Source organism: Cherax quadricarinatus, chromosome 10 (genome assembly GCF_038502225.1).
Source record: "Cherax quadricarinatus isolate ZL_2023a chromosome 10, ASM3850222v1, whole genome shotgun sequence".
Lineage (NCBI taxonomy): Eukaryota > Metazoa > Arthropoda > Malacostraca > Decapoda > Parastacidae > Cherax > Cherax quadricarinatus.
Window position 1 is genome coordinate 7,205,737 of NC_091301.1, and position 13,196 is coordinate 7,218,932.

At 38.6% G+C, this 13,196-nt stretch overlaps 1 protein-coding gene across 3 annotated transcripts in view; it reads right to left on the reverse strand.

Annotated features, from left to right (window-relative positions):
- The window catches only part of LSm-4 (Like Sm protein 4), a 50,711-nt gene extending 40,556 nt beyond the window's left edge, over window positions 1-10,155 (reverse strand). The window contains exons 1-2 of one of the 3 annotated variants that reach the window (XM_070083589.1): window positions 9,943-10,155; window positions 2,902-2,965 (exon numbers count right to left, since the gene is read on the reverse strand). The gene's annotated coding sequence lies outside the window, so the exon portion shown is untranslated. The remainder of the gene's footprint in view (window positions 1-2,901; window positions 2,966-9,942) is intronic. The other 2 variants (XM_070083590.1, XM_070083588.1) reach the window with 2 other exon arrangements.
- Window positions 10,156-13,196: the final 3,041 nt, after the last annotated feature.

The window sequence follows — 13,196 nt, forward strand, 5'->3', positions numbered from 1 at the left end:
TCACACACAAAGTGGGAGTTGTCACAGCTGCTCTTTGCTGATGACACTGTGCTCTTGGGAGATTCTGAAGAGAAGTTGTGGAGATTGGTGGATGAATTTGGTAGGGTGTGAAAAAGAAGAAAATTAAAGGTGAATACAGGAAAGAGTAAGGTTATGAGGATAACAAAAAGATTAGGTGATGAAAGATTGGATATCAGATTGGAGGGAGAGAGTATGGAGGAGGTGAACGTATTCAGATATTTGGGAGTGGACGTGTCAGCGGATGGGTCTATGAAAGATGAGGTGAATCATAGAATTGATGAGGGAAAAAGAGTGAGTGGTGCACTTAGGAGTCTGTGGAGACAAAGAACTTTGTCCTTGGAGGCAAAGAGGGGAATGTATGAGAGTATAGTTTCACCAACGCTCTTATATGGGTGTGAAGCGTGGGTGATGAATGTTGCAGCGAGGAGAAGGCTGGAGGCAGTGGAGATGTCATGTCTGAGGGCAATGTGTGGTGTGAATATAATGCAGAGAATTCGTAGTTTGGAAGTTAGGAGGAGGTGCGGGATTACCAAAAATGTTGTCCAGAGGGCTGAGGAAGGGTTGTTGAGGTGGTTCGGACATGTAGAGAGAATGGAGCGAAACAGAATGACTTCAAGAGTGTATCAGTCTGTAGTGGAAGGAAGGCGGGGTAGGGGTCGGCCTAGGAAAGGTTGGAGGGAGGGGGTAAAGGAGGTTTTGTGTGCGAGGGGCTTGGACTTCCAGCAGGCATGCGTGAGCGTGTTTGATAGGAGTGAATGGAGACAAATGGTTTTTAATACTTGACGTGCTGTTGGAGTGTGAGCAAAGTAACATTTATGAAGGGATTCAGGGAAACCGGCAGGCCGGACTTGAGTCCTGGAGATGGGAAGTACAGTGCCTGCACTCTGAAGGAGGGGTGTTAATGTTGCAGTTTAAAAACTGTAGTGTAAAGCACCCTTCTGGCAAGACAGTGATGGAGTGAATGATGGTGAAAGTTTTTCTTTTTCGTGCCACCCTGCCTTGGTGGGAATCGGCCAGTGTGATAATAATAATAAATAAAAAAAATAAATAAATAGGCTACACAATTGTGACTGGACAGTGATAAGCTGTACGGACGTAAATGATGCCTGGGAAAAATTCAAAACAATGTTCACTACCACCCTTGATAATACTGCACCAGTTAAATAGGTTAGGATTAAACAAAGAACTGAACCCTGGACGACTACTGAGATATTAGATAATATGAAATTCAGAGACCAGCTGCTAAAAAAGATTTAAAGCAAACAGACAGGATATTGCAGCACTAAATGAATTCCAAAGAGTGAGGAACAGAGTGCAGAGACTTATATAAGGAGCAAAGGCAAAGCACTATTGCTCAAAAGCTGGAGAGTATAAGCATAACCCCAGAAAGCTCTGGCAACAACTAAAACAGCTGGGGTATAGCCATAAATCAGTAGATGATACTCACTATTGATAATGAGGTATGCCACGAAACATCTAAGGTGGCAAATTGTTTTAATTCCTACTATACATCTGTTGCATCAACACTAGTAATAAAATACCAGCTGCATCAAATACCTTTAACACAGACTCTGTTAAGTTTCAAACATACTATACCAATAAAAGGGTAACCCCAAACAGTTGTCAACTAGCAAGTGTGTCTCATGACTTTATTCAAAAAGAACAAAGCAAGTTAAACCCAACTAAGAGCACTGGCCCGAATAACATCCCTACTGCTCACATAATAAATTTGTCCATCACCACTAATACCGTACCGGAGGGATTCATGGAGGACAGAGTTACTCCTATCTTCAAGAAAAATAGTAGGTCTGATGTAAGCAACTAGTATAGGCCTGTTAGTATACTCATTATAATATCCAAAATTCTAGAGAGGGCAATGTACTGTCAAGTAGTCAGTTACCTTAATGACAGCAACATTCTCCATAGCTATCAATCAGGCTTTAGAAGATCTTACTCAACTGACACCTCCCTAATTAATCTGATGGATTACTTGAGAACTGAAATGTCAATGGGGAACCTCATAGGTATGGTAACCTTAGACCTGCAAAAGGCCTTCGATACTGTTAACCACAATATGTTATTTAAGAAACTTCAAGCTATCGGTATAGGTTCTGTAGACTGGTTTAAATCCTACCTTAGCAACATGAGATAAATAGTCAAAATCAACAAAATGGAATCAGAACCACTGCCTACAGAATGTGGAGTTCCCCAAGGTAGTATTCTGGGTCCCTTATTATTCTTGTGCTATGTTAATGACATGCCTATCAGTGTCAAGTGCAAACTCCCACTGTATGCAGATTACAGTGCTCTGTTAGTGTCAGATAAAGACCCACAAGATATAGCTAATGTATTAACATTGGAACAGGAGTCCTGCAGCAAATGGTTAGTAGACAACAAACTATCATTACACCTGGGGAAAACTGAAACCATTCTCTTTGGCACGAAACATAAACTGAGAAGGGTAAATAATTTTAATGTCCAGTGTAATGGGGAGCCCATCACTTCAGTTTCCTCAATAAAATATCTGGGAATCCCCTTTGACCCATGCATGTCAGGAGAATTGATAGGGAACAGTGTAGTAAAGAAAGCAAATGCCAGACTGAAGTTCCTCTATAGACAAGCACAGTGTCTACCTACTGAGGCTTGCAGGACCCTATGTCTAGCCTATATACAGTGTCATATGGACTACGCTTGCTCTTCATGGTACTCTGCCTTGACAAAAAAACTGAAAGATAGACTGCAAATCACCGAGAACAAAATAGTAAGATTCATCCTGGGGCTGGGTCCAAGAGAGCATGTAGGCCAGAATGAATTACAGCAGTTGGATATGCTGAATGTTGAAGACAACTGAAGCTAAATAATGTTTATAAAATTACTCACAAACAGTGTCCAGAATATCTTGCTGTCAATTTTGTCAAGGTTGGGAACCAAAGCAATCATAGTACTGGGGGAAGAGAGCACAACTTTGTAGTACCCACAGTCATTGGCCAGGCTTCAAACACCTTTTATTGTACAGCAATAAATTCAATTCAATTCAAGTTTATTCTCTATAAGGGTTACAATGTGAGGTTTACAGGTTTTGGGTATTGTGTGGTTTACACATTATAAAATACTAATTACAGAGGGGGCCGCTAGGACACCTAGCCTGGCTAGGCATTTCGAGCAGACTTAGATTAATTCTTAACATTAAATCCTTATAGATTATGGTATTAAGGCTAAGCGAGTTTAGCAATGTGAATGCTTTTGTTTTGGCACAATACAAAGTGTCTATATTGGAGTATCATAGGCAAACTTATGACTAGTTAGGATTTATTATTTTAAGATTAAGATTAGTATTTCTGGGTTTATAGTCAGTGGGTGAGTGAGTAATTGTGAACCACCAGGTGGTTATCATGTAGTTAGTTGTCGGGGTGGATCAGGGAGATAAGATGTTTTCTAACTGTAGTTTTGAAGGTGATGAATGTGTCTGCAGTTCTAGAGTTTTCAGGTAGGGTGTTCCAGATTTTAGGTCCTTTGAAATACATTGAATTTTTGTAAAGGTTTAGTCGAACACGCTGAATGTCATAGAGATGTTTGTGTCTGGTGTTATGCCTGTGGATCCTGTCACAACTATCAAGAAAGCATTTTAGGTCAAGGTTACTATTGGAATTTAAGGTCCTGTAGATATAGATTGCACAGTAGTAAGTGTGGATGTTCTGAACAGGGAGTAAGTTTAGATCTATCAAGAGTGGGGGGGCGTGTTGCCAGGGATAGGATTTAGTGATTATTCTTACTGCGGCTTTTTGTTGGGTTATTATTGGCTTTAGGTGTGTTGCTGTAGTTGAACCCCAAGCACAGATAGCATAGGTGAGGTATGGATATATAAGTGAATGGTATAGTGTGAGAAGTGCAGTTTGTGGCACGTAGTATCGTATCTTGAAGAGGATCCCCACCGTTTCGGATACTTTTTTTGTTATGTGTTGGATATGGGTGCTAAAATTTAGGCTGTTGTCGAGGTATAGGCCAAGGAATTTGCCCTCATTATGTCTGGCAATTAGAGTGTTGTTGATCTTAATGTTAAGTTGCGCAACACCTGCTCTGCTACCAAACATAATATAGTAGGTTTTGCCAGTGTTAAGTGTAAGTTTATTGGCTGTCATCCAAGTCAATATTTTGAGCAGCTCCTCATTAACAATGGTGTTGAGGGTGGCAAGATTAGGGTGGGAGATGACACAAGTCGTGTCGTCAGCAAAGAGAATGGGTTTCAGGTGTTGGGATATGTTTGGAAGATCATTGATGTAAATGAGGAAGAGCAGGGGTCCAAGGACACTTCCCTGCGGAACTCCAGTATCAAGTGGCCGTATTGATGAGGCTGTGTCTTTAATGGTGACATACTGATACCTATTAGAAAGGTAGGATTTAAAATATGCAAGCGCATGGCCTCTTATTCCATAGTGGTCAAGTTTGTGGAGTAGGATGCCGTGGTCTACTGTGTCAAATGCTTTTCTTGGGTCAATAAAAATTCCTAGCGGATATTCCTTATTTTCCAATGCTGTGTAAAGCAGGTCTAGCATTTTTATAATTGCATCATTAGTGCTTTTATTTTTCCTGAATCCAAATTGGCAGGGGGTTGAGTATGTTTCGTGACGTTGTAAATGAATATAGTCTCCTGTGCACGAGTTTCTCGAAGATTTTGGATAGCAATGGTAAGTTTGATATTGGCCTATAGTTGTTTACGTCTGTAGGGTCACCACCTTTATGTATTGGTGTAACCCTTGCTGTCTTGAGTAGTGTTGGGAAAGTGCTAGTTTCTAGTGACTTCTTAAAAAGTAATGTAACAGCATGAGAAAGGACATGGGCTGCTCGCTTGTACAATAATGGTGGGACGTGAGACAGATTCCCAGAGTTATTTTTAAGTGACTTTATGATCGTGGTGGTGACTTCCGTGGGCTCAGTTGGTACAAGATAGAAGGAATTTGGGAAATTCCCATCTAGGTAGTCCCCGGCACGGGCATTGGTACGTGGGATTTTACTGGCGAGATTAGATCCTATGTTTGAGAAGAAGTCGTTTATCTTGTTAGCTGTATCATTGGGATGCAGTGGTGTTCCATGAGGTTTAGTTAGAACAATATTCTTGGTTTTTTTCAGTTTGTGGGTCCCCAGAATCTGGGAAAGTGTTTTCCAGGTCTTTTTTATATCTCCTCTTGTGTCAGCGAATCTGCTGGAGTAGTACAGTTGTTTGGCTTTCTTCATTAATTTGGTGAGAACTGTTGAATATTGCTTAAGAATATCTTTGTGTATTAAGCCCTGTCTATATTGCTTTTCATATTGGTGTTTCTTATCAATGGATTTCAGAATGCTGCTGGTTAGCCATGGGCAACCAAGCCATTTATTCGTGATCTGTTTCGTTTTTATAGGACAATGTTTGTTGTATAATCTAATTATTTTGTTAAGAAAAATGTCTGTCCAATCGTCAATGCCATTGGCATTGGAGAATTCTGTAGGCCAGTCAACAGTCTCTAGGTCTGCTGTGAAATTCCTTATTGAGGCCTCATCATGGAGTCTAAATGAAACTTTGTTGTATTCGAGTGGTGGCTTACTAATGTTTGTTAAGAGGAAGGTTGGGTAGTGGTCAGTAGTGCTGTCTGTGATTATCCCTGATTTAAGGGGGGCTAGTATATTGGTCCATATGTGGTCTATTATGGTTGCACTTGTCTCAGTCAGCCTGGTTGGTTTAGTTATTGTTGGTATGAGGAGTATGTTGTTCATATTGTTGATGAAATCAGTTCCAGTCTGATCATCTGGTAGGCCAAGGTTGATATTGAAGTCTCCAGCTAAGAGAAGGTGGTGCTTGTTCTTTTGTCTGTTTGTTATTAGTGACTTTAGATTCTCACTGAAGTTTGGAATGTTTGTGTGGGGTATCCGGTATATGGCACCGATTGTTATTGGCGTCTTGAGGTTTTTTACGGTAAAATTAGCAAAAATGCATTCCCCATATTCATCACTAAAGCAATTAGTGCTAATACAAGATAGTTGGCTAGAGTAATAGATTGCAGTACCACCCCCAACTTGGTATGGTCTGCAGTTGTGGATTGCTGTGTATCCTGGTAGTGGGTAGATATCAATTGTGTCCTGCTTAAGCCAGGACTCAGTAAGAATAATGCAGGAGAAGGGTGTCTTTAGTGACTCAAGGAGTGCCAGGAGGTCATCATAGTGTTTGCTTAAGGACCTGATGTTGTAGTTAAGAACTGATAGACTTTGAGCAGTGTTCAGGATAGTGCTGGCTTGTGATGCTGTGCAATAAAGGCAGTTACTTTCCAATAAGTTTTGATTGTGTGTTAGATTATGGAGGTTTAGATAAGGGTCAACATGATCATTCATCTTTTCGGTTTAAATAGTGGTTGTTTATATCCTGTATTATGTGGCGAGTTCTAATACTGATTTCTGTAGTGGTGGGAGGTTTGGACAAGTATACCGCTAAAGCACTTTGGTCACATAGAGTATAGTCACTAATAAACATAATGAAATTGATATTGTCAATGTGTTGTGCTAGAATGAGCTAAAGTACAACTAGGTATAAACTAATACTATAAAAAAAAAAAAAATAATTTACAAGTGGCACCAGACTCACTCTTGTAATTGCACTAAGGTCTAATATAATGAATTTAGTGTTGTCTATGTATTGAGCTAGAATGAGCTAAAGTACAACTAGGTATAGTTAGTTTAGGTGTTGTCTATGTATTGAGCTAGAATGAGCTACAGTACAACTAGGTATAAACTTATAATATAAAAATACAAATTAAAATGGTACTTGCAATTGCACTAGGGTCTGATATAGGTTGTTAACAAGATCAAGAGTATAACTAGATTTAAATTGACAAAATAAAATTCACAAATTAAAGTACCGAAAGAATAATAAGTAAAAAATAACCATGGCAATGACTTGGTTATAATATGATAGTAAGATGGTAGACAGGTACACAGGTACAAAGGATAATATAAAGGTTGGAGTTGAATATACAAACTTGAAATTTTGGCAACAAAATGTTATGAAAAGTAAAAAATAATGATTAATTTACAAAAGTAAAATTGACTGGTAGTAAATATGGTGTTTAATAAAATTTTAGTAAGTAATAATGATTACAAAAAAAGATTAGCAAAAAAAAAAAAAAAAAAAAAGAAAAAAGTGAAAAGTAATGTTTATTTCAAGTATTAAATTTTAAGAACAGTTATTTGGATTCAATATTGCACTGGTAGTTATACGAGAGGTTATTTGGCAGTACAAGGTATTTAAGAGTACTTTAAGATAGTAAATGTGGTATTTACTTATTTATTTATTTATTTATTTATTTATTAATTTGAACATGATACAGAAAAGTACAAAAGAATACGATTGAGTGCAGCATGCCAAAGCCCCTTGTATGCAGAGCATTATGGGCAGGCTTAAAATTAACTTGAGATTAACTAAGCATTCCTAAACATTATTGTAAACAGATAACAATTAAGCTCTAGTGAGTATTACAAAGACAGGTCATGTGGTTGCATGCATTGCTGTACATTCAGTAGAATAGAGTATTCTGTTAGGTAATGTAATTAAAAAATAAAGTTTGATTGGGTCTCAGGTTAAATATTTCTGTGATACAATTATGAGAAACATTTAAGATATACAATTTATAAGATACAATTATTCAGTATTTATTTGGTTGTGGGTGAGTATTAAAACAGGTTATGGTAATTAGACAAGTAATGGTAATTAAATGATGTCAAAAATGTTAAGAGTAAATTGTACTGATAGTAAAAATGGTAATTAATTATTAATTTTTGTAAGTAATATCAGTTAATAGTATTTAAAAAAATATGAGGTAGTAATATGGACAGAGAAAGTATCAATTCAGCTAATATTTAAGCAAACAATAGTAAATATGAAAATTACATAAGGTGACTTATGCTTACTAGTAAAATCACATAATGAGGTAGTTGATTATTTAATTACTAAGAGATTGTACTATGAAATTTGAACAATAATGGAGCAAAACATACACTACACTACGTAGGCTTTTAGGTTGGACATTGTTTAGTTATTCTCTGCAAATTAGTATCCCTGAGAAATCGTGATAGATCATTCTCGTTCGTGATTGTGTACAGTTGACCTACATTTGTTTTCCTAACTAGAATTTTCCCATCCCATGTGAAGCATTGATGTATTGTGTCATTATTCTCCCGCTTAAGTTTTCTGACTCTATGCAGGAGGTTCTGACGTTTTTTGGTAAGACACTCGTTTATGTATACCTCTTTCTTTACTTTAATAGATACAATTATTAAGTCTTTTTTCCTGTCATGTGAGTGGAATCTAAGTATAACACTTTTTCTAATATGGGATCCTAGTAACCTGGCTTCCTTTATTTCTGACTCTGGTACTGTAACTTTTGTTTGGTCCTTTATGATCTGGAGAGTAATTTCTTTACTGTTTGTTTGGTTCATATCACTGGGAAAAAGTGGACTGTTAACTATTACTGCGTCCGATAGTTTATCTTGTTCAGTTTTATCTTCTTGGAGAGCAAAGTAGTCACTGAACTGGTTATCTAAGTTGTTCTTCCAGTCTTTTACTGCTTCTTCAACCTTTGTATTAAGAGATTTTATTTGTTCTGTATGGCTATCTATGACTGTTTGGATGGAACAGACTGCCCGCACATGACAAAGCCAGTCATAGCATGAACCAGTTCAAGAAGAGTGCCAAAAGGTACCTAATGAATGTAGCTACAGAAAAGGAGGGGAATGATTTTTTATTTTTTTAGCTAACACAAGTGTAATTTTACCTTATTCTCAGTAATGACCCTTGTATTGTAGATAGTCTTTTTAGTATGATAGTAAGATATTATCTTCATTATAGAATAATAAAATATTATAAACTGGTGGCCTGGTGGTTAACGCTCTTGCTTCACACGGCGAGGGCCTGGGTTCAATTCCCAGCCAGAGTAGAAACATTGGACGTGTTTCTTTCCACCTGTTGTCTATGTTCCCCATCAGTAAAATGGGTACCTGGGTATTAGTCGACTGGTGTGGGTCGCATCTTGGGACACTGACCTAATTTGCCTGAAATGCGGAGCATAACAAGGGACTTTCTATATAGTAGTATGTCATTGTTGTCAGCTAGGACTGTATACCTTGTACATGTACTTGTAGTAAATAGAAATATTATTATTATATTATTATTATAATAATAAGGTAAAAGGACCCCAATGGAAACAAGTCACTCTGTCTGACTTTTTTGTGTTATCCCAGGTTCTCTACACATATGCTGCTATGTATGATAATGTATGTAACTGTATTTGTGTATACTTGAATAAACTTACTTTACTGAGCCCGAATAAACTTGGAGTCTCCCACCTGCGTCGTGTTGGGTTTGTAAGTGACAGTGACAACGTAAGACACATCGAACCTTACTTCCTGATGTACGAAGACATACTGCCTAAAGCTGGACGATGAAAGAATAGAGAATAGCAATACTTTCCTAAATAGAAACAGGAACTAGACGTTACCATAAAGACAAGTTAGACCTCCTCGCCAATCCCCAGCCAAGCCAGACGCCCCTCATAGAAATAGTCCTTTTTTTTTCTGGTTATCTTAGGTAATTCACTATTTATGATAATTGTACTTATTTTGGGGGGTTTCCCAGATAATTTACGCTATATATGATAATTGTACTTATGTGTACCTGTGCCTAAATAAACTTACGTACACACCCCCAGTGTATTATTATAATCAAAAAGAAGCGCTAAGCCACAAGGGCTATACAGCACCCCCAGTGTAAATCAAGGACCCCAATGGAAATAAGTCACCTTAACTTTTTAGGGTTATCCTAGGTAATCTACACATATCCTGCTATGTATGATCGTTTATGTAACTATTTATGTGCACATTTACCTGAATAAATTTACTTACCCTCACCTGAGTGAGCCTCCCACCAGTCGACTGACACTGGGGTTATTCAGGGCCACCAAAGATAACTGTGGCTTTATTAAATCCTCCCCTCCCCCGGAATCCGGGAAAATGTATTGTCCAAAGCTGGGCGGGGCTGAGTAAGGAAACAAAGTTTCCACCGGAAAGAGAAACGGGAACATTAAATTCCCAACACAGATACAGCGGACCTAGGCCTAAACACCAGTACAGACAGGTGTCTCACTCCATGAGCAAACATGTCTACATTTCACTATCGCCGCTGCTAGTATTCTTTTACTTACTGTTCCACTTACAGTTAAATTTGCAAGAGCACTGATAGTTAACACCTTATCTAACCCTGCTTCCTGATGTACAGGGAGGAAACATTGCCCAGAGCTGGAAGATGAAGGAAGTTTAGCTAGTTTAACATCTTTATTATGCACAGAGGTACATAATGGGTCCAGGGACTGGACCCCAAAGTTTGGATAGCAGAGCAAGTTACAAAGGTAATGACCTCCAGGTAGATCTAGTCACAATCATGACAAGTTACAAAGAACTTCAACTGAATTTTATTGACTTAAGACTCAAGGAGATTGACACAAGTCAGTCCATCTGTTATCATTCAATCATGCAGGAGGAGCCACATGTCTATGGTGCATCCAACAAAATAAGCAGACTCTTGGATGTCACTACCGCCCGGCTCCGGCTGGGTTACAAGTATCTTTGGCAGGTTAAATCACCACCACCAGATGTAGACCAAACGAAATGTAAACTTTGCCAGATGGACTATTGTCACACCCTGCGTCATTATGTACTGGAGTGCGATAAAATTAATGCATTCAGAGACAACCCCATACCCATCCTAGGTTATCTACACATACTACGGGAATAGTCTGCCAAATGTACCCGAGGGATATTATTACACATACATATGCACACGTATACATAAGCACATGGAGCAGGGAGAGAGAAGACCTAGTAGCGATCAGTAGAGGCGGGACCAGGAGCTGAGTCTCGACTCCTGCAACCACAATTAGAGGAGTACAATTAGGTGAGTAGAAACATACTCTCAAGGATACATACACATACGTGGAGGTCTAGAAACTTGTGTTGAACCTAGATACATCAAAGACAATGGGACCTGATAAGGTGACATCGTGGATTCTGTCAGAGGGAGCAGAAAATTGTCCGAACCACAGGCTATAATCTGCTGTAAGTCAATGGATATGGGAAAGTTGCCAGCGACCTGGATGACAGCTGTGGAAAATGCTGTATATTTTCCGGAAATACGGTAATTTATAGGTAAATAGATGCCCTATATTGTATTTAATAAAAGTGTATTTTTAAAAAGATGGACAGTCGCCATTTTGTTTGAATTTGGATTAGAAACGTTGTTGTAATGGGAAGAATTTTTCGTGCTCTAGAGGTTAAAATTGGGCTGGCACCTCTCAAATAGGAGACGAAATTGTTGGATGTGCATAACTTGAGATATCAGGCGACTGGACAAGACAGCTCCAGGAACCTCAGATAAGTCTTATGTAGTAACCTGGCCAGTGTTATTTTCATAGATAGACAGTGAGGTTTTTTGAGTATGATACACATTAATCTCCAGTCAAATTGGTGAGTGATATTAAGATATTTTCCCGTTATGTATGTGTATATATAATCATTTATTATTTTTTAATATACAGTCCACAAATTTATATATTTACCAGCATTCCTGGTGATGTATATTTCATTTAATTAATAGGTCCAGAGCAACTTGTGGATATGACAGTGGTAGGTATCGAAGGGGGACATTTTTTGCGACCTAGGTGTCCCAAATTCCTACTTGTCTAACTGATAAATAATAATTATCTATGTTCATTTGCTGTTATGTATATAATGATACATTCAGATAAATGCAATTTTCCACAACAGCGAAAGTTGGCCTTTTATATAAAAAAAGAAAGTGTTTAACTACAGACTGATTTCTCTGACATGCATACATACATTGCAAGATAATAAAAAGATTATCAGGAGATTTTTAGATTTTTTCTTTCAACATACCGCTTATGGAAAATTTTCTAGGGTGATTACCTTTATGTACCTCAACATTACCTGCTTGCAAGTAAACTCATTGGGAGACAACCATATGGTTTACCGTAGTCACCCTGTGTAGACATGTGAGAAAACTTAACCACCCCTGGTCACGGCAAGTGGTTCCTTCGACCTCACAATCTTATCCATATCTATCCGAGACCAGTATGGATTGGATAGCACCCACAAGTACGGTGCTACTAATTAATTGTGGACTGTATAGACTATATTAGTTTAACTGAGAAGGGGGGTGGGGTAGGTTACACATGGATATATCCATCAAGGAAAACACTTGTACATAATCTCACCACTTACCAGATATTCTCTGGTGGTAACTTGATGTAGCTGGATCACCCATAACCTATCCAATTACAACATATCTAACTGGCCAGTATCAGTCTGCTATAACTAGAAGGGTTACTTAACTGTGGGTGATTGATACTCCTTATTCCCTCCATTCACCATCTCATTTTGATGTCCTGCTACACCGACACGGTTCTTATTCCAGCAGGACGAGGTATCCGTCGGTTTGTCCCGGTTTAGAAGTTGTGATTCCATAAAGCTTCACTATCCTCGGTACGAGAATCACGCGTTCACTCGGAGCAGGGCGATCTATTTCACATCCCGCATTCTCTTAACTCAATGTTATTATCACTGATTACATTACCATTCACAAGACGATTTAACGTCTCATAATTATTATACACATTAGAGGTCACTCCATTAAGATCTGAGGCCGATGAGTGAGGATTAACACACGGGTATTTCCCCTGGACACACACCATGGCAGCACACCAGTCACACCCGGTCGAACCATTATTCACTAATTTTACCACCTTTTTACGGTGGTCCCGTAAATCACGTTCCCTCACTCTTCACCAGGAACAGTTACGACACTTCCTATTATGAAGTGAGGCCCATATTAATCCTTAGGCCGCCATGAACGCCAATTTCCTGGTTCCATGCTTTCCCAGCCTCCTCACTATATTCAAAAACACACCCGCCTCCTTGTGCCCCAGTTCGACCTATACCCCCGCACATCCACGCATGCGCAAAGGGAACTCTTGGTTCTATCCTATTGTCAAATACATTTTTGCCTCATATCAACACATTAAACACCTATTAGGCACTATAGCTTCGGAAAATCAAAAAATTTTCCACACCGCTTGTGCTCTCTA